At 36.8% G+C, this 21,356-nt stretch overlaps 1 protein-coding gene across 1 annotated transcript in view; it reads left to right on the plus strand.

The window, feature by feature from the left end:
• Positions 1–870: 870 nt before the first annotated feature.
• The window catches only part of CNOT6L (CCR4-NOT transcription complex subunit 6 like), an 83,485-nt gene continuing 62,999 nt past the window's right edge, over positions 871–21,356 (plus strand). Inside the window, exon 1 of the mRNA XM_051966507.1 lies at positions 871–1,125. The gene's annotated coding sequence lies outside the window, so the exon portion shown is untranslated. The remainder of the gene's footprint in view (positions 1,126–21,356) is intronic.

Here is a 21,356-nt window from a genome sequence, read left to right on the forward strand (position 1 = left end):
TTTAGTAATCCCTCCCACAGTAGACATATAATCATGATATTTAACGGGATTAAATGGAGAATGGGGGGAGGGAGATAAAGGGAGGCATAGGCTGCGCATTTACTTTCATTTGCTGTTTAGGACGAGGAGCAGGCTCACTTGAGCGAGGGAGGGGAGAGAAAAGGTGCGAGGAGCTCCATCAGGTAAGAAGATACTTTGCACAACCCATCGCTACTGCAGCAGCATCTCTTGGACTTGACCGATCCACGTCCATCTGCGATGCCTAGGAGTCGTGCCTCCCGATGGCCCTTCCACCCGAGGATTGCCTCGGCAGGGACTGCGGTAAATAGTTCGCAGTAAAAATAGATGGCAGGGTGATCTCAGCTCTGCCTCTCCTTCCCTCCCTCTTTCCCTCCCTTCCAGGGCGCGCGTACATCCCGCAAAGCTTGCAAACAACCGGAAGGTCGGCGTACCAAGGGAATGGAGAAGAGGGGAAGCTGCAAGAGAGGAGGAGCCAGTTCTCCTCTCCGTACGGTGCGCAGGCGCGACCCCGCCCCCACTCAGCGTGCATGCGCGACTCCGCCCCCGAACAAGCTACGGGGGCGTGCCCGGTTCCCGCCAGCCCCTCCACGTCAATCAGCCCTCCTTCTCCCACACTCTGCACCTTGTTGTTAATCTCCATCCGCTGCTCGCGCGGGGGTCGCCTCCTCTCTTCCCCCGGTCTGAGGGCTCGGAACGTGGGCAGCGTGTGAGCGAGAGAAAGAATCGGAAGGCGGCGGGCGCCGAGGCCGCGGCCTCAGCGAGCAGGCGAAGCCCAGCGCCGAGCTTTCCCCGCGGCGGCGGGCCCAGACCGTAGCCGCGGAGCCGGGCCCCGCGGAGCCGCCTCAGCGAGCCCTCGGAGCGGGGCCGCCCAGCCGCGGCCTCTGCCTCGGTCCTCCCCACGGCCCGGCCCGGACCGGCCCGCCCGCCCCGCGCCCCCTCCGGCCGGTGCCTGTCCTCGCCGGCGGGCTGCCTGCATGTCTTGGCTGCCCTCAGCCCCGCCGCCCCCGCCGTCCCCGCCGCCGCCGCCGCGCCGCCTCCCCCGCTTGCCCCGCCGCCGCCGCCGCAGCCGCTGCCGCCGCCCGGAGCCCGGCGCGCTGAATGCAGGTGAGGCGGGGGCGGAGGGACGGGCGGGGGAGGGGAGCGGAGCGAGGGATTCGCGGGGAGCGCGCGCGCCCGCCCGCCCGTGCCCGGCTCGGGGCTCCGCGCTCATGGCAGCTGGGGAGGAGGGAGCGAGGTATGGCCGGTCTGCGGGAGCGGGGAGGGAGGGCGCATTAGTTGTGCGTGTGGGAGGGTGGGCGTGTGCGCGCGTGGGGAGTGGGGGGGGCAGTTTGGCCCTCGGACCGATCTGGGGAAGTGTGCGTGTTGGAGGATTGGGGGGGGGGGGAAGCGCTAGGCTTCTGGAGTGTGCGTGGGTGTGTAATGTAGAAGTCGGCCTACAGTCTATTTACCACTCCTCCAGGGTGCGTGCGTGTGTATATGTGTGTGTGGCGCGCGTATGCGCAGGTATCCCCAGCTTCAGAGTTGCGGGCTGCATCTGTCGTGGCTAGCGTGTGCTCGCGTGTCTATGATACACGCATGCCGGGCCCATTCTTCCTCCCGCGCGGCAATCGCAGAGTCCTGGGGCCAGGCCGGTCCCCAGCCCGCAGCGCGGCCTAACCGCCCGTGACCGCGCAGCGCAGGCCCGCCCGACCTGGGGGCGGGCGTGTCGGACCTGGGGGCGTCCGGGCCCGACTTTCCCCCCTTCTCCTGGAGCCGCTTGTTTTTGTTTTTCACGCCTCCGTCCCGCAGGGATGGGAAAATCGCGCGCGCGTGTGTGTCTGTGTGTGTGTGTATCAGAGCGGAAAACCGAGAGAGGAGGGGTGTTGAAATAGGCCCTGCTCCGACTCCCAGTGGGATTGAATGGGAAGCGTTCAGAGCACGTCCTGATGTGTTTTGAGAAACGCGGCTGGGGGGGGGTGGGGTGGAGAATGGAGAGTGGAGGGGGTTGGGGACTTCCCCTAGCGAGGGGCGGGTCCCCGTGGGCCATTCTGGTGCAGATGGGGAAGGGCTTGGGTGTCCATGGTTGAGAAACTGCTGTATCCTGCCTCCTATGGGAGAGAGCAAGGGGAGGTGACTCAGGCTGCTGGGGGCTGGCCTGCTTCTGTATGTACATTATTTAGCATAGGTTAGCTAGAAGGATGATTTAAATGGAGTTTAGAGACAGTTGTTCTTCTATAGGAAGTATAATGCTCTCTTACTGACTGTATTTTAATTGTCTAGAATTTTCACTCGCGCTTTCAGGCTTTGTGACTTATTTATCCCTTTCTTCCTTCATGTTTTTCAGAACCAGGGCCTAACAATCTTCATTTTCTCAATGCTATTTTGATACTAATTTTGTTAATATTCTAAGCAAAGTATAAGATAAATTTGTTTCAGTAATACTAAAATAGTTATTAGTTTTTTTTTTTTCTAATTTGTGTTACCTGCCCTACTGCTTCTTCATTTTCGACTGGACGATTATCTTTTAACTTAGTTGCGTAAAAGTATTTTTCTAATGAGATTGACTTATTAGTATGTGGATTTAATTTTTATATGAACAGAGATTGCATTCTCAAACTTGGCTTTAAAATACCCTTAGATCTCCAGGTCTCCTTTCCATAGCTACTCCCAGACACACATCATTTGTTCATAGTCCCATATTTGGAGATGATAAAACACTTAAAATTGTAATCTTAGTGGGTAGCTCCAGGTTACAAAACCAAGATAGAAGGCGGTTTTTTTGTTTTTGTTATTAAGAAAATCTTTCTCCTCAGTAGCACATTTAACGGTTGCTAGTTACATTTAATTTTGTCTTTTTTTGGGGTGGGGGGGTTTAGGGAAGGGAATAAGCATTTAAAGAACACTTGCTGTGCTAAGCACTTTAAAAATACTTTTGTCATTTGATCTTCACAACAACCCTTCAAATAGGTACTGGTATTTATATTTTACAGTTAAGGAAACTGAGGCAGAGAGGTAGTGACATGCCTGGGGTTATATAGCTGTTTTGCTTCTGAGGCACCATTTGAATTCAGGACTTGACTCCAGCCCCGGTTCTCCAGTGCATCACCAGCCTCTGCCATTTCATTATGTTATTAAAAACATTAATGCCTATCCTGTACTAAGTATTAAAACCTCATTAGTTTTAATTTATCTGGTTGTGAAGTGGTAGAAATTTTGGAGGAAAGAATCTCATCTGCTGATTTAGTTTTAAACTCATTTGGAGTATCATGTATTTTTCTGTGATTTTAACTTTTAGATGCCCAATGTAAAGTCTTTTTAGAATTGTTTTAATTAGTATTGTGACTTTTTTTTCTGGAGGAACAACAAAGTATTTTAAGTATTTAAAATTTTTATTTAAAAAAAATTAAGTTATAACCTAAAGGTTTGATTTTAACCAGGACTCAAGAGTTCCTTGAGACTTTTTCTGGAGACCCATGATGTCAAAATTATATTTACAATAATAATTTATAGATATACCCACATAAACAATACCAAAACATTGAAAACTTGATGCCCTTAAAGTGCTGGGAGATAGCCTGTAATTTCATTGGCATCGAAAGTTCCCAGGTTAGTAAATTCCTTCTACTAATGCAGGTCAGGTACCTTGTTTGCAACTTACTCTTTTTTTTTTTTTTTTTTTAATTTAATGATTACTTTATAATGACAACATTATTCCTTGCACTCGTTTCTTTTCCGATTTTTTTTCCCCCCTCCCTTCCTCCACCCCCTCCCCTAGATGGCAAGCAGTCCTTTATATGTTGGATATGTGCAACTTAACTCTTAGACAATTGTTTGTAGACCTAAGAAATTTAAGTGACTGCTCAGGGTCACAGCCAGTTTGTGTCAACCCAGATAGTGCTGTCTGATTAAAATTTTACAGTAACAGAAAAGTTATTTTTATATCTTCATTATGTATAACAATATAGTAGATAATTCCATTAGTTCACCTTTACAGTTATTTTGAATCAGACCATTCATTCATTTAGCAGTAGTGATAAGATGGATATAGATATGCTGGACCTGGAATTAGAAGACCTGAGTTCAAATGTGGCCTCTGATGTGCTGTGTCACCTTCAGGGGTAGGTCTCTTACCCTCAGCATTTCCTCACTGTAAAATGGGGATAACAGCAGGGTAGTTGTGAGGAATAACAAGATGACAAAGTGGATATAATATTGGGTCTAAAGTCAGGAAAACTCATTTAGCATCCTCAGGCATTTGACAGAAACTGGGTCACCCTGGGCAAATCACTAAATCCCAATTGCCTCTACAAGAAATCACTTTATTATGTTTGTTTTAACTTCCTCATCTGTAAAATGAGCTTGAGAAGAAAGAAGCAAACCATTCCAGTATTTTGCCAGGAAGATCTTAAATGGGGCCATGAGGGTTCTGAAATGACTGAAAAAATTAGTAACCACCACCAAAAATTGTGAGATGCAAATAAGGTAATTTTTGTAAAAAGTACTTGGCATAGTACCTGGAAGTTTCTAACATGCTTATTCCCTTTCTCTTTCATGCTAGAAGTGACTTGTCCTTTATGAATGTATTTAACCATAAAGAGTACTGTGGTCATTAATAGTTTCAGTAAATTGTTAGAGAGGCTCAGTTGAAAATTAAATGAATTTTCAGAGATTTAATTGAAAAGTACTTTTTTTGGAGGAGGGACAAGAAAAGTCATTAGTGTTGGGAATGTAGGAGGATTATTGTTTAGGTTTGGAATTTCCATTTCTTGAATGATTTTCAAAACAAAACTAGGCCTTAGTAAAATTAACATTGGTTGTTATTTTTATTAATGCAGTAAACCATTGGTTTCAGCACATCATTCATGTTATACACTTTCTGACAAGAGTACTGGAACAGCTTTGTTTATTATAAAATGCAAGATGTCAAGCTTCTGTTAATCTTTGTGATTTAAAAAAAATGACTGGAATACAGGGATTCTGAACTGAAAATTTTTACTCAAAACCACTGACAAGTATAAAAATCTTTAAACAAAAATTTTTGATCTTAGAATTAGTTGTTTATACAAGCTTATTAAATTTCTGTAAATGCTTCCCCCCAATCCCCTTTCATTTTGGATAGCACATTTCATTAGAGTTCCTGTGAACCTAGTAGACAAAATATTTAAATTTTGGGAAAAGAAAATTTATTAAACTTATGTTGCCATTACTGAAGAAATCAGGAGCAACACAAAAAGCAACTATGTATGAAGCAAATGTCTTAAATTTTATAATGCTAAGGTTTTGGTAGATATAGGAGACAGTGGCATAACAGAATGAGCTCTTGAGTTAGTCCCTCAGAAAGGTTTCCCTCAGAAAACTGGAATACTCTAGTTCTGAATCTTGCCATTGAACCAGCTGGATCACCCAATCATTTAATCTCTCTAAGCTTTAGCATCCTCTCCTATAAAATGGGTACCAGCTCTCTTTACTTAACAGGATTGTTGTAAGAATCTTTCTACAAGTCATGTATTCTGCAGTTTTTATAGCATGGTTTGGTTTGGCAGGGGGGGTGTGCCCAAATCTCTTACAAGGTAGTCTATTTTCATAATCTAAAATATTTTAGTTTTTCGATGTTAATTATCAATAGATACAACCCACATAAAGAAATCCCTTTCAATATTGAAGAGGGTAAAGGGATTCTGAGACTAAATGAGAACTACTAATTTGGTTTAATGACTTTATTTTGTAGATAATGAAACAAGCGAAAAGAAAGAAATTAACCAAGGTCATAGTAGGAATGAGATTTGTACATTAGGCCCTTTGACTTCAAACCCTAATTTTCCTGTCTTGTTTTTGAAGATAAGTACATGTTTACAAAACAAATATGTAAACAAAAACTCAAACCTCCAATATTTAGTACTAGTCTTAAGACCATAAATAAGTGCTCTTCCTTAGAGATGTAAGTTACTCAGAATTAAAACGTACTGTATGAATATCTACAGTTGTAAATACGTGAGCTCTGTTTTAACTAAATCTAGGTGAGAATTTTCTTTGCCGTTTCTTGGACTCTGTCACCAGTTAAGACTTTGAATTAAGAAAATTTGGAGTTTCAAATGTAAGGGTCAAGAGCTTTTTTTCAGAGATCCTAAAGCTTACATTCTTTTTTCCCCCCTGTAGCAGAACATGAATCTTTTAAAGAGTACAGTCTAAGGCCTCTCATTTTGGGTTGACCTTTTCACCTGTTGCTGTTTGCTGCTCTTGTTACCATTCTAAAATAGAACCTGTGGGACTTTATTCTAGAAAGGACTATTTTTAAGAAGAGATCAGATAAAATAACAAACATTACTTTGACTTCTGTCTTTATCTCCATTACTACCTCCTCATTTACCAGATACTATTATTGTACTCTGGGATGGAAGAATAGATTATAAAAGCCTCGATAATATGTAATAAGGTAGTGGCAGTAGTTAGAAAAAGGAGAATGGAGGGGAGAAAAGTGAGTCCATTGGAATCTAGAATTGGGAGAATTTAGCGACTTGTTTGGATTTGCCCAGGATCACACTGCCAGATCTCAAAGCCAGCGATTCTCTTTCTCCCCCCCTCCCCCCCCCCTTTTTTTAAAAACCATACAAGCTTATATTTGTGTCTTAGGTATTTCTCTAGTCTGTAAAGTGGCATGTGGACATACACATGTATGGGCAGAAAGGGTATATACTAAGAAGAATCCCTTTTCAAAGGACACCTCAGGGTGCCTCCCACATTATGTACAAGGCCATTGCTGATATCAGTGTTTTGTTAGTGCTATCTCATTTGAGAATTTACTCTGTATAATTTTGTGTATATCTCTCTCTGTATGTCTTTCCCCTTCCCCTAACATAGAATGTAAGCTCTGGGATCACAGTTCAGTCAGTAAGCATTTTTCAATGTCTCCTATGTACCAAGAACTGTGTTAAGTGCTGAGGAATTATGAAAAAGAAGACAATCTCTGCCTTCAAGTTGCTTATATTCTAATGAAGCAGACAGCATACATCATACAAACATAGTAGTTTATATATACATATATAATAATGTATTATATATTATACAATATAATATATACAGGTTAAATAGAAGATAAGGAAGAGAAGAAAGGCATTAGAAGTGAGAGGAGTTGGAAGAAGAAGCTTCTTGTAGAAAGGGGTATTTTAGCTGGGACTTGAGGAAGGAGGGCATTCCACGAATGGAAATGGAAAAAGTCTGGAGTCAAGAGTTAGCAGTTTGTAAAGATTCCAACAACTTGGGATTTAAGAAAATCACTTTGGTGGCCAAATCAAGGATGGTCCAGAGTAGCAGGCCAACCAACCAATAGACTGTTGCAGTGGTCCTGGTGTGAGGAGTTGGGTGCATCAGAGTGATAGCAGCCTCAGAGGACGTGGATTGAAAAGGTGAAATCTATGGGTCTTAGCCACTGAATAGAAAAGGTGAGGGGCAGGTTGCAGATGATATTTGGGTTGTAAGCCTGGGCAACTGGGAAATGTTCTCTATGGTAATAGGGAAATTTGAAGGGGAAAAGATAATGGGTTCAGTTTTGGATAATGCAGAGTTATTAAATTATAAGACATCTAGTTGGTGATATTCAGTAGGTGGTGGATCAGAATTGCATTTTCATAGGCCTGGGAACTTCAGCATTAAGATGATGCTTGTGAATCCATGGAAGCCATTGAGATTACTAAATGAAGGAGCGTGTAAGAAAAGAGCTTGGGACAGAAATCTTAGTAGGCCTAACTTTAATCTGTACAGAGAGACTGAGCAGAAGGGGTCAGATGGAGAATCAAGAGAGATTAGTATTCCCCAAAGAAGAAAATGTGGAGAAGGACAATTAGGTGGCACAGTGGATAGCACTGGTCCTGAAGTCAGACACACTTCTGTTCTAGAGTTCAAATTTGACCTTAGATATTAGCTGTGTGATCTTGGGCAAGTTGCTTAACTCTATTTTCTTCAGTTTCCCCCTCAGTAAATTGAGCAGAAGGAAATGGCAAACCCCAAACAGGATCATGAAGACTTGGATGTTACTGAATAGTGAAACAAAGGAGAGGATAAGAAAGATAAGGATTGAGAAAAAATTTATATATATATTTGGCATTTAAAACCTTTAATTTTTCTCAACTATAAAATTAGGAGTTTTAGCTAGTTCTTCGTAGCTCTAAATCTAAGATTCTAGGTGTGTTTTTCTTCTGCCTTTGCATCTCTGGACTTTATATAATATCTTGCATATATAGGTGTTTGAAATTTTAGGAGAGAAAGATTGGTATTATCTGACTGTTTTTAATGATGTTTTAATGATTAAAAAATGTTTTAATGATTAGGTTCAGTGACCTTTAATTAGAAAGTGTAGAAGATGAGAAAATAAAACACAATGTAATAAGTTCAAATGTTTATAACATAAGCTCTTTACATAAATACAGGGGAGAAAACCAAAGGAGTGATTAGAATAGGGATTGGATTAGGCAAGGAAAGCTTTAGAAAGATGAACTTTTAAGTTATGGTCATTGTGGATTGGAGGAAAGGGAAGGGCATGGAAGAAATGTGGGATGTGTGGATGACAAAACTTAAGCTTGTTGTGGCAGAAATCTTATATAGATTATGTAGGTTATGGAATAACTTAAGAGGGTGAGAAGGAAAATCTGTGGATGAATTTGATCAAGTTTTTATTTTTTTTAATGTGGGGGGAAATCAGTGGAAATAATCTGATTATAGATGAGCAAGGCAGATTATTAAAGCAATCCAGGTGAAAAGAGATTGGTCCCAAGAATTTTGTTTTGATTTTAAATTTTTTACCTAAGTAATCTATTCGGTGCCATCCTAATTACATTACAAAAAAATTCTCTTAAAGTTAGAAAAAAAACAGAGTTGATTTGGGAAGAACAAAAAGTCAGGAAATCAGGGGGGAAATGTAAAGGAAGGAAGTTCAGCAGTATCAGACATTAAAGTATATTATAAGGGAGAACATTGTTAAAATGAGAAATGGACAATTTCAGTTGTTTTAAATTAAAATTTTCTTGTATAATTAAAACCAAACTAGCCAAGAATAGAAGAAATGTAAATCAATTTGAAATGATGTAAATCATTATGTACAGTCAGATAAAATGTGAATGTGTTGGAATACTGCTATGATATAGAAAAGTGATGAACTTTATGATTTAGAAAAACATGGAAAGACTTGAATTTATGAAAGATATTATCCACAGAGAAAGGTGACAAGGGGAAATATGTATTATATAGTTTTACATAAATATGTGAGTGTATATTGTATATTTGTGTATGTTTGTAGCTAAGTATGTATGTGTGCATCCTTGTACTGTTAATTGTAGCCTTATTGGGGGAAAAGAGAAAGGAGGGGGAAAATTAAAAGTTACAGCAGAAACAAGAAAAAATAGAAGGAAAGAAAAAGCTAGGTAACTTTGAAGACGATGTGAAGTATTATGCAGGGTTTTATTAAGTGGAAATTTATTATCTTATATAGAATCGGCTCTTATGTTCTGTGTAAATGAAAATGTCTTTTTCCCAAAAAAAAAAAAAAGGGAAAATTCTTATTCTTCTATACCTTTTAAAAGCTTTAGTCATTTCCTAGTAGGTAGCAAGGTGGCCTATCAGACCATTGTACTTTGAATCAGGAAAATGAGTTTAAACTTCTTCTTAGATAGATCACTTGCTCACTGTGATCCTGAGCAAGTCATTTAAACTGTCATAGTTTTTAGTTTCTTTATCTTGTAAAGTAGTAATAGCACCACTCAAGTAGATTTTTGAGAATTAATTGGCATAAAACATGTACATCACTTTGCAAATTTTGAAAATCCTAAATATTAGTTATATCTACTAATGGATGATATTTATAGAAAAGAAAAGTAGGAAGGGAGTAAACATTTAAGTGCCTACAATGTGCCAGGTAGGCACTTGGCTCAGTACTGCTGGAATATTATCTGATTTGTGTTATCCCCATTTTACAGCTGAAGAAATTGAGGCAAATAGAAGTGATTTGCTAGAGTCCATACTAAAACTAGCAAGTCACAGGCTTGATTTGAACTTGGGTCTTCCTGATTCCAGATCTCATACTTTATTCATTCATTGAACTACAAAGCTGTCTCTGTTGACTCTATTGGCACAACACATTTAATAATATACCTAACATTTCCTGCAGTCCCCCACTTTCCCATAGATAGCACCAGTACTTTAGTATTGTTTATGGCCAATTAGAAACTGTTAAACTTATTAGTGGCATTTGCATTTACTGAAGTCACTTTATACTTGCATTTATATACTTTTATATATCCTATATACGTTATATAGGATAGGATCACTGTTAATCATAGGATCATAGATATATAAAGGGAAGGGACAAAGATATATTGGGTGGGTAACCCCCTTATTTTAACAGCTGAAGGATGTTTTTGCATGTTAGAATTTCTCATTCTCAATATTTTATTACTTATGAATATAGTTATATGTTATACATTGTGAAATGCACACGTCTTTTTGTTAGTGATGTATTTTTTGCCAAAAAATTTCTTGTGGTAGAATTACAAGGCCAAATGTATCGAGTTTAGTGACTTGATTTTCAAAATTTGAAATTTTTTTGAAAGTGTGCATCAATTTGCAGATCTACTAAAAGCATATTGTGTTGTTGATTTCTTATAGTCCCTCCACATTTTAATCATTGTTGTTTTGAGAGGAAACTACAGTTTTGATTTGTATTTTTAGTATTTTGTAGAATTTTTCCATGTTGATCATTCCCATGTTTTCTTCTGCAAACATCTTCTTTGACCACTATTGGCAAAATGTTGGCTATAGAGTTGGAAAGGAGCAAAACCAAAATTTTTGGGGGCGGGGGAAATCAATCGGGAAATTCCTTATTAAATTTAACATTAAGAATCTTTCAAATGACTGTATTCTCTTCTAATGTCCAAAACCATGTTTTGTTGTGTTTTTTTAAAATAATTTTTTGTGAAGTTAATAAAAAAACTTTTCTTTGAATTATTCTGTTATTAAAAAAAATTAGAAAAGGGAGATAGATGCCTTTTTTCTTGTGAGTTTTTGTTGGAATCGTGTTTTGTATTCGTTTAGATTCTGATTCTAATGAGTATTTTTTGGTTTAGTTTCATCTTTGACCATCAGGACAGAAACTTCCAAGGCTTAAACAAATTTCTGATCATCTAAAATTCAATTTTTTGAAGGCAAATTTTAAAGATGGAAGTAGTTTTTTGCAGGATATTCACTTTCCTAATCTTTTTTAGAGGCCTGGGTGCTTTGAGAATTATAGACTAATTTGTTTGAAGGAGGTATATCAGTTATTTAATTTGTATAAGCTTCACCCATCTTTAGGGGAAAAAAGAAATCTGGTTATTTTATGCTATCATAATTGTAACATGTTATGACCCTTTATTTTTCTTTCCTTAAAAGAGAGGGTATTCATGCTATTTTCATTTTTCCTAAACACTTAATGTGCCAGGTACTGTGCTGAATACACTTGGTCACCTCATTACTTAAGTACATAAGCTTTAAAAGAAGTTACAAATCTAAGATTAAAGACCAGTTTTGTTTGTGCATATGAAAAGTGTTTCAGTCTAGTTCTATATAATCAAAGCTAATCTCATGACTTCATTTAAAAAATTCTCACATTATTGTGAGCTCATTAGAGATTTAGCTCTAATAGGATCTTGCCATTTACATCTACATTTATTGTACTGAATAATAAGAAACAGATTAAAAAAAAAAAAGAGTAAGCAACTATTAGGCAACTGTTGGGAGACTCATAGTATAAAACGTCAATGTCTATGGTTGGTAGGAATGAGATTTTAGACCCCAATAGAAGGTAAATCACATAAAGGCTACAGTTGATTCAAGAATTTCTAAGTAGGAAGAACTCACTTGTTTACAATTTGAGTCATTCCTTTTTGGGAGAAATGAGGGAAATTCATTTGCTCCAGGAATAAGCTTTCTAAAAACCCCTCTTGACATATGAACAGAATTTCCTATCAGGAAGGTTGTGCGCTTCTGAGGATGCTGAAATGGTTTCATTGGCTAGATTAAACTAAGAGAAGTTCTGATTTCAGAAATTTGTTCTGATTTTGTGTCCTGTTGTGTCTGGTTCTGGGGCTCTTATTTTAACAAAGACCTGATACAAAGAAAGGTGGCAAACAAGAGGAGTTGGAAACTGGAATATGGTTTTGAGATGAAAGTCTATTTACTCAGAGAAAGTGGATTTAGGGTTTGCCAAAGTTATTGTCTTCCAAGATCTGAAAGATGTTGGGAGAGTTGCAGAGAGGTGAATTTAAGTTACATATACTGAAAGTTTATCTCTTCTGCGATTTCCTCTTTCTTAAAACACTGTCCCTCTACACCTGTGAGAGGTAGGATAGGTGATATTTTCTTCCATTAGAAAATAACCTTGAGAGCACTGTCTTTTTATTTTGTATCCCTTGTGCCAAGCATAATACTTAGTTAGATATAGTCAATGCTTAATAAATGATTTATCTAAAAAGAAATGGTGAATTCTGTTGGGAGGGAATTGCTTTAAGTATATACTAGACTAGATAGCCTTCGATTATTCTGATTCTTAGATTTGTCATACATACAACATATCAAGACTAGGACTTCAGGTGCATTGTGAAACACAGTACTAAAGTGTTGATGCTACTACTGCTTGTTCATCTTTTCTATTTGTGTTCACATCTGGAGCCCAAGGTAGTCAAAGTATTTAGATATCTCTTCAATTTCTAAGCTATCTACATTAACCATAAATATCAATTAGCTTTGAGCCCCCAGTTTACTAAAGAGAAAACTTTACCAATAAATTTTCAATCATTTATATAAAAAATTTCTACTTTCTTAAGTTTTAAATAGTGTAATAAACAATGAAACACAGCCAGTCACCTCTATTGCTGTTACTTTTGATCTCTCGATTCTGAATATACAGATCCAGCTCCCTGGAGATGTCAGTAAAGTCTCTTCAAGAATTTTCTTCATATTTCTTTGCAAAATCAGAATATTTGTCACAAAGGAAGTTTTCAGTCCTTTTTGCTCTTAGTTTTTCCAGCTAACACAGTTAAGTGTCTCCAGAAAGATAAACTGCCAGTCTCTCAAGATTCTAGTTCCTCTATAAAGATTCAATAACAGTATCTGTTGTCTGTGAGAGAGACTCTTGAAGCTGGTGTTTCTCCTTTTGGCCAAATATTTGGCCTAAAGATAGCTTAGGGAACATTAAATCAACATTAACATTATTTGCAATAAACATTGCAATGCAAAGCATGATTTTGCAGGATGCTTCAAGAAAAAAGTTTGACAATGATGAGGTGGATAAGAATAATACTGTTTAAGATTGAATCAGGCTTAGTACTCACAACTTTTCATCCAATAACCTTTCCTCCCTTCTCATTGGAGAGTAGAGCTGTGAACTCTGAAACTTTAATTTAAGGAGAAAGCTCAGGAGAGGCATCTCCTTATTTTCTATTGACTGCTCTACTTTGAATCTTCTCTAATTTCATCGGACCCCTGTTTTTGGTTCTGTCTCTTCCTTCTTTAAGCTTCCTTTGCTCTTTTGTCTTTACTATCAGCAATCGGTTTTCCTACATCTTAACAATTTTGCATAGTTATAGATTAGTCAGTTCTGCTTTTGTTTCCTATTCACTTTTTAAAACTACTTAAGTTGATATTATAGATCAGTATAAATGTGTTAATTATTTTAAAATTTTATTAGGTATTTTTGATCATTTACAAAATTTGAGGTCCATAATCTCTCCCTTCTAACTCTTTTTTGCATTTGGACTCCATCACTTCTTTCTCTGGAGATGGGTAGCATTTTTTTATCCTAAAGTCTTTTGGATTTGGATTGAATCATTTTATCAGTCAGAATGGTCTTCTTAAAATGTTGCTGTTAGTGTGCACAACCAAGGAAAGGTTTTGCTTACTCATTTTGCATCAGTTTACCACTGATCTTCACTGATATGTCTGAAGCCACCTTCTCATCTTTTTTGATAGCTTAATAGTATTCCATCATAATAATATATCACATTGTTGAACTATTCCTCAGTTGATGGGCTTCCCCTCAATTGGCATAGATCAGTATTTCTGAAATGAGTAACACCTTCATTTATCCTTGAGACACTACAAATGAGGTTTTAGATTGAAAGGTGCTATTAGCTCAAGGTTCATTTTTCTCCTGTTAACCTGAATTGGATTCTTAGACCAAGACACATGCGCATGCACACATGTATGTATGTATGTATATATAAAGCTTGTTTTACACAAAGCAGCTTCTTTTCACTATGTGTGAGGTGACTAGCAAGCTAATTGGACCCCAGCATCTTTGAACTGTAACAGTTTGCTTTTGAACATGTTTTAATAATAGGTCTTTGAAATTGAAGTGGTTCCTACCCCTCCTTTATCTAAACCACACAAACATCTTGATTTTTTCTAAGTATACCTTTGTAATTTTCTTTAGGTTTTTTAAATTATCAAATCTTTGTTTAATTATCTAGTCAATATTCTCTGAAAACAGGTTTAAAATTTTTTGTTTTTTTTAGATAAAACCTTTGTCCTGATACGTAGTAAAGACAATTTTTTTTTAAGTTAAAAAAAAAAGTATGTTTCAGTCTATCTTGGATATTAGACCTTTGTCAGTGTGTTCAGGATTTTTTTTCCTAAGTGATTAACTCTTAAGATTCTAATTGCATTTTATTTGCTTGTGCAAAAGCTTTTAAATTATTATCTAAATAGTTCCATTTTTGCTTTTTTGATCATTTTAAAGTCCTTATTTAGGTAAGGAGTCTCTTCCTTGCCATAGTTGTGAAAGATACTGCTTTATTTCATTTTCTTCTAATTTTTAAGCACATCACTAGTACCAAGTTTGTGAGCAAGAGTTTTTATGAGTCTGTTTTATATCCTGATATTTTGCTGAAGTTAAAGTTTCACTTAATTTTTAGTTGACTTTCAAGGGTTCCATAAGTTAACCATAAGTTCCATAAGTTCCATCCCTAAAGAGTGGTATTTTCTTTCCTTTTTGCCTATTTGTATTCCCTGGATTTCTTTTTATTTAATGTGACAGTTTATATTTCCAAAAGTAATAGTGGTGATGGACATTTATTCAAACTCTAATCATTGGGAAAGGTTTAGCATTTTTTCCATTTACAACTGATACTAATTCTGGGTTCAGTATTTTTTCATTAATGTTTATTAATGTTATTTTTTTTTCTTATTATCTCTCCCTATAGATTATATATCAGAATTGCATTTCAAAAATTTGGAAAGATTTTTTTCAATTTTTGCAAACAATTTATATAGTATAGGAATTTTCCTTTTTTTCACTCAACTCAGTCTTTTTAATAAATTTTAACATGTGTTTATATGTGTATATATCCCAAATCTCTTACTTAAACTTGTCAATTCTTGACTATAATTTATTAGCAACATAACAGATATTAAAATGAATACAAGTGATTATTTACAGTACTTTATCAGATAGATCACAGAAGACAGATCTTCAACCATCACTATTACTGCTTGCTTCTCAATTCTGAAAATTGGGCCCACCATTCAGCTCTCAGATTTGTAATTAAAATTTCTTCTCAAGAATTTTCTTGTTGTTTCTTTGTAATACAAGAGTTAAAACTTCTCATAGGAAAGATATTCTCTTTTTAACTATTGCATTTAAATGTTTTTTAGCTATTCCAGTTAAGTGTCTTTAGATTGACAGTTAAACAGCCAGTTTTTCAAGATTCTAGTCATTTTTAAAGGTACATTAGTAGCACTTCTTGATTCTTTGGCAAAAGCTATTGGTAGAAAGATGAAGTATTTATTAAGTGCTTATTATGTCCCATGTACTGTGCTAAGGTTTAGGGATAAGAATAAAAAAAGGGTTGAACATTTTCTGTCTTCTCCAATATGAGAAGACCACACACACCAAGGCAATTAATTATTGGACTGAGGTGGGTCGTTGAAGATAGAATGGAAGTAGTGTGAAGGTCTGGAATCAATGGATATCAAGTGTCTGGATATTTGTAGCAATGGAATTCATAGAGTTAAATGGAGACTGCATCATTTATGGAGGTGTCTGGGAAGTATGGAAGCTATCTTTTAAAAAAAATGTTTTAAAATACTGTCCATTGTTTTCCCTCCTCCCCAGTTGACACTTTTTATTTATTTTTATTTTTTAATTTGATTCCTTTGTGATGTAGCTGCTGTACTATGCATTTAGAACTTACGGTGGCAGATGGGGTAAGATGATGGCCTATGTCTGCTTTTTTGCCAAATTGACTTTTAGTTTCACCAGAATTTCTTGCAAAATAGGGAATCCTTTACCATCCAATTTTTATACTCTGGTGTTGAGTACTAGCTTATTATTACTAATTTGATTATTTCTGATTGTTCTTTAGTGTTCTCTACTAATAAACATGTCTCTTCTAACTAGTAAAAAAATAATTTTTATGATTACTGTTGGATAACATACTTTGGTGCTTGGATGTTCTATAGCAGGGCTTCTTAAACTTTTTGTACTTGACTTATATGACCCCGGATTTATAGGTGTGCAAATCAAAGATTTACTGATAACGAATCATAATTTTTCAATTCTCATATTTAGTTACCTGACCCCATGTGGAATTGCAGCCTATAGTTTAATAAGTGGGGTTTTATAGTGCCTCTTCATTTTTATTTCCCCCACAAAATTCCCCTTCTATAAGCCTAAAGGTTTTTGATTCTTAGAATTTTTTTTTCAAACTAACTATAAAAATGAATAGCACCAGATTTTGTACATGACTAATCTAGATTATATTGGTGTTTTTATTTTAGTATAATTTATAGGTAATAGAAGCCTTTGAGAAGTTCCTTAAAGAAGTTATTAGTGGAGGCAGCTAGGTGGCGCAGTGGATAGTGCTCCTGAAATCAGGAGGACCTTATGTGACCCTGGGCAAGTCACTTAATTGCGTCAGCAAAAAGAAGTTATTAGTGTTAGCTAATTAATTGGAGACCGGGGTGGTGGTGGGAGTGGTGGGTGTGATTTATTATAAGATCATAAGGTAAATAGTGTCCTGAAAAAATACTGGCTGAGATAACATTACATATTCTTTTTTTTTTTTTTTTTTAATTCTTTTTTAGAAATCTGCTTAAAAGTCATTCAGAGTAGGTTCTTAAAGGAGATGTAGATTCTATTCTTTAAAACTAGGGCACCATTTACTGTCAGCTTGAGGCCTGAGAAGCAGCAAATGTAGTAGTTAGCTTGAGAGTGAACTGGTGGATTTAAGTTTATAAGAAAGGAAATTTGCTCCTTTGTGAATTTTGAGTTGTTTGGCATTTGATTAAGGATTGAAATCTAGAAAGACTATTAGTCTGCTTTGTTACTTTGGCTAGATTTTTAATTGTCAAAAAACTTGAATTGCTAGTTAGTTAAATGTTTTTCCTGCTTTAAATATTTCTTCTGATAACAAAACCTGAATAACTATTTCAAAATGATTGCTTTAGGATTTCGAATAAATCAAAATCCCTTTGCTGTTGGACTAAGCTTCATTTTTTTTACCTTTTAAAATTTCTCTTATCTTTTGGTGCAATGACTATATTTTCAGTCCTACTTTTAGAACAAAAACTCTGCTGTTCAACATAAAGTATCATTCCTAAAATTCATGCTTAAAAATTAGTCAACTGAATGAGCTCAGCAATGGCTCTCGCCTGGTTTTGAATTTAGTTATTGAAATTCCCAATCTTTTCCTGGATGGAAATAACTTTTTGCTGCCCCCTTTCAGGTTTGGTCTCTGCTCTTTTACTTAAGGTTTATCTGGTTTTACTAAATGGGAAGGCATGTAGTTAGCATTTATGTACCCTTAAAGACTTAAAAAGAGCTTTAAAAGCATTATCTCATTTGATTCTTACAAGCCTGTGAGAATAGCTCAAGTTTACCTTGGTTGCTTGCTTGGGGTCCTTCTTTCTCATAGAAGACGAAAATGACATCACTATGGTAGAGTCAAGTTAGTGTGGCCGAGTAGCTCATCAGATGAATTATGACCTCAAAATCAAAACAAATTGATCTTAATCTGTGGCTCTGCCACAGATTGGACACAAATAGTCTGTATGAATATTTGGGGAATTCTCTCACTTTGTGCATCTTGCATTTTTTTCTGAACTAATTTAATTTTCCTTTGCTCGTAAGAGCCCTCTGATGAGGGCATGACATGCTGGGAGGTGCTATGCCAGTATCTCCTATGTCATATAATGAATTTTAAAGTTTTTAGGAAGAAACTGTCCGTAAATGTTTTTTTTTCCTTGCCTCCACCTTGTGTGCACCTGCTCTGTGTGAATTCTCCATGAAAACTTTGGCAAGTGAACATTTGGCATTTGAATAATATGGCTAGCCCAATGGAGTTGCATTCTCTGCAGTAGAATTGGAATGCTTTACAGTTTAGTTTGAGAAAGGACCTCAGTGTCCCAGGATTTTATCCTGCCCAGTGATTTTCAGAATCTTCCCAAAACAATTCAAATGGAAGCAATTTGGTTTCCTGCCCTGGTTATGGTAGACTGTCCAGGTTTCACAGGAACCACCATAATAAGGTGGTCTGTATAATGGCTCTGGACCTTCAGTTTGATAGTCTAATTAATACCTCTTCTCTCCCACACTTTGATGCCTGCCAAATCCTAAGGTAGCTCTAGAATGGTACGGCCATGTCTTGATTTGTGTGTAAATTGGATTTAAATGAGGCAGAGTTGCATCCACCCCACTCTTCACTCTCCCTTCTAGAGTCACCATTGTCTGATGCCAGTCAAGATGACTGGTGATGACTATACGCATGACCTTGTTGTCTTTGTTTAACCAAATGCTCCACAACACCTCTTCACCTCCCTTCATGGCCTTTGGAACAAATTCTTCTCATCTTCCCATTCCACCAGGGGAAGTCTTCATATGCCTTGGGGTAAGACTAACTTCCTTAACTCACTGTAGGGTTTGAGATCCCTTGACTATCCAACACCTGATTTAGACCATATGCTGTCATGGTTTACTTGGATGTAGCTGCTGTGCATACTACAGCTTCTTGGAGCCACAGGTGAGTTAGGTGAACAGCAAAAATGTAAAACCCCTCACACCTCAAAATTTGCTTCAGGGTCCCACAGCAGAAGTTTTCTGGATTCCATCCTAATCATAAATTACCCACATATATGTTTTTAATCACAGTCAATTCTGAACACTTGATCTTACCAACTTCTCTTGAATTAAATTATCATCTTTGTTGATTCTCACACACATTTATACTTCTCTAACCTTTCTGCTGACCCCCATACTCACATGTCAAGCTGCCTGTTAACCATTTTGAATTGGATGTTTTTCATAGACATCTTAAAACACTTCCTAACTTCGCTGTATTGTTGGAAGGCATTACCATCCTCCCAGATATCCAATTTCATAACCTAGGTATGTCTCTCTCAACTCTTTACTTTTCCCATATATCTGCCCTCGTCACAGCTGTTTTGTTTTTATAACATTGCTTGCAGATAGCTCTTTTTTCTTCTGATGTAATCTTTTCCCATGCAGTCCTTCATAATCTAATTTTTGGATTGTTACCATAATCTTCTAATGGGTATGTCTGCCACAAGTCTTTCCCCTCCTCTTCTCCCCTCCTCCCCCAATTCCAGAACATCATCTACTTATCCTTTATTTTTCACTTAACTCCAGTTAATCCAGTAGCAAATGTAAAAACTACTTTCTAGTGTTCAGAGACCTTCATAACTTAAACTCTTTACTCCCCCTTCCATTCCACTCTTCTCTACAGTATACCCCCATATATTCTGCAATAGAGTGACTCAGGCCTCCTTAACTCCATGAACAAGACACTCTCCAATGCCTGGTTTTCACTGGCTATTCTTTAAGTCCCAGATAAAACCTACCTTGTACAAGAAGTCTTTCCTGATCTCTCTTAATTGTAGACCTTTCTTAATTCTTGAGCTTTTATACTATTAGTTTAATTTTATTTTAGACTAAAGGAAAGAAAAATATGGCTATTTAAAAATTATTGGTGTTCCTTAGAATAGCTACATGCTTAGGTTATTTTAGAGGTCTTTGATATAGAAAGTCTTTTGTAGTTAACTTTTATTAATTTTTTTTTAACCAAGGAATAGAAAAGTTAAATTTATCACATTCATTGTGATTAGAAAAAAAGAATTAGTGAAAATGACAGTATTCTATGATATATAAAAGTAGAATCAGGCAATGTTTGGAACCTTGTATGTGTTAAAATATTAAAATTTATTATTAGTCTACTATACATGTGATATTTCTATTCCCATAAGAAAATTATTTATATATACATACACACACACATATACATAAAGCCTTTTATTTTCCAAATTAAAAAGCGAATACAACAAAGTATTGAAGTTTAGAAAGAAGAAAAGAATTTGGGATAATTAGATATGGTTAAGAAAACATTTCTTCTTAGTTTTTTCGTACTTAAATTATAATGCTTATCCTGATTTTTAAAATGTCTGTGAATTTTCATCCTTTTGATGATTTTGTGTTTAAACCAAGATTTCTTAGTCTTTCCCACTCACGACTACTTTTTCCCTGAGAAATTTCCCAGTGTCTAGATATATAAAATTAAATATACATACAAAGCAAACATTTATGATAATAAATTACAATTTGTTAATAGTGTGGTAATTCTATAGTTCCTCTTGCAATTTTATTGCATTGAGCTTAAACATTTATTCCATTTAGTTAGCAGCAACAAAGATGTTTTTATTTCTTGCTTGAAAAAAATCAGCTTTAGATTTTTGTTTGCTCATCATTAGTACATGATATTTTTATTTAGGAGAAATGATACAATTTGTCTCAAGTCCTTTACTTGTTACAGTTAAGCTGTTTGGGGGAAATAATTTCATAAGATTTTGAGTGTCTTATGGACCAAAAAAAAGAAAAGGTTTTAATGTCCTTGTTCTATATCTTCCTTTTGAACTGAGAGCTCTGTTTTGGTATATTACAGTGGAAGAAAAAAACAGTATGTAAAAATGGAATTTATTTGAGCATTTAGATGTGACTTTGTGATTAGTTTCAGAATAAGTCATATGAAGATTTATTTCTTATATAAAAGTATCTTGACTCTTATTAGGAGCTTACCTCAAAGACATGCCTACTTTTGGACAGTTCATAGAAATAAGAGACTGGCCTTATGGTTTCTTGTCTGCTGTAAATGTATAGCTTTTCTGAGTTAAACTTGAATGAATCTAGGTTCTTAAGTTGTAGTAGACATATATTCTCTTTTTTCATGTATTCCGTATTTCATCTACCCAGTAGACAATAAGTAAAGAAAGGAGAGCTTTATGAGGAAGAACCATTCACTTTGAGCTTTTCTTAGTCCTTTTTCTGT

The sequence above is a fragment of the Antechinus flavipes genome, chromosome 6 (assembly GCF_016432865.1).
Source record: "Antechinus flavipes isolate AdamAnt ecotype Samford, QLD, Australia chromosome 6, AdamAnt_v2, whole genome shotgun sequence".
In the NCBI taxonomy this organism is placed as follows: Eukaryota; Metazoa; Chordata; class Mammalia; order Dasyuromorphia; family Dasyuridae; genus Antechinus; species Antechinus flavipes.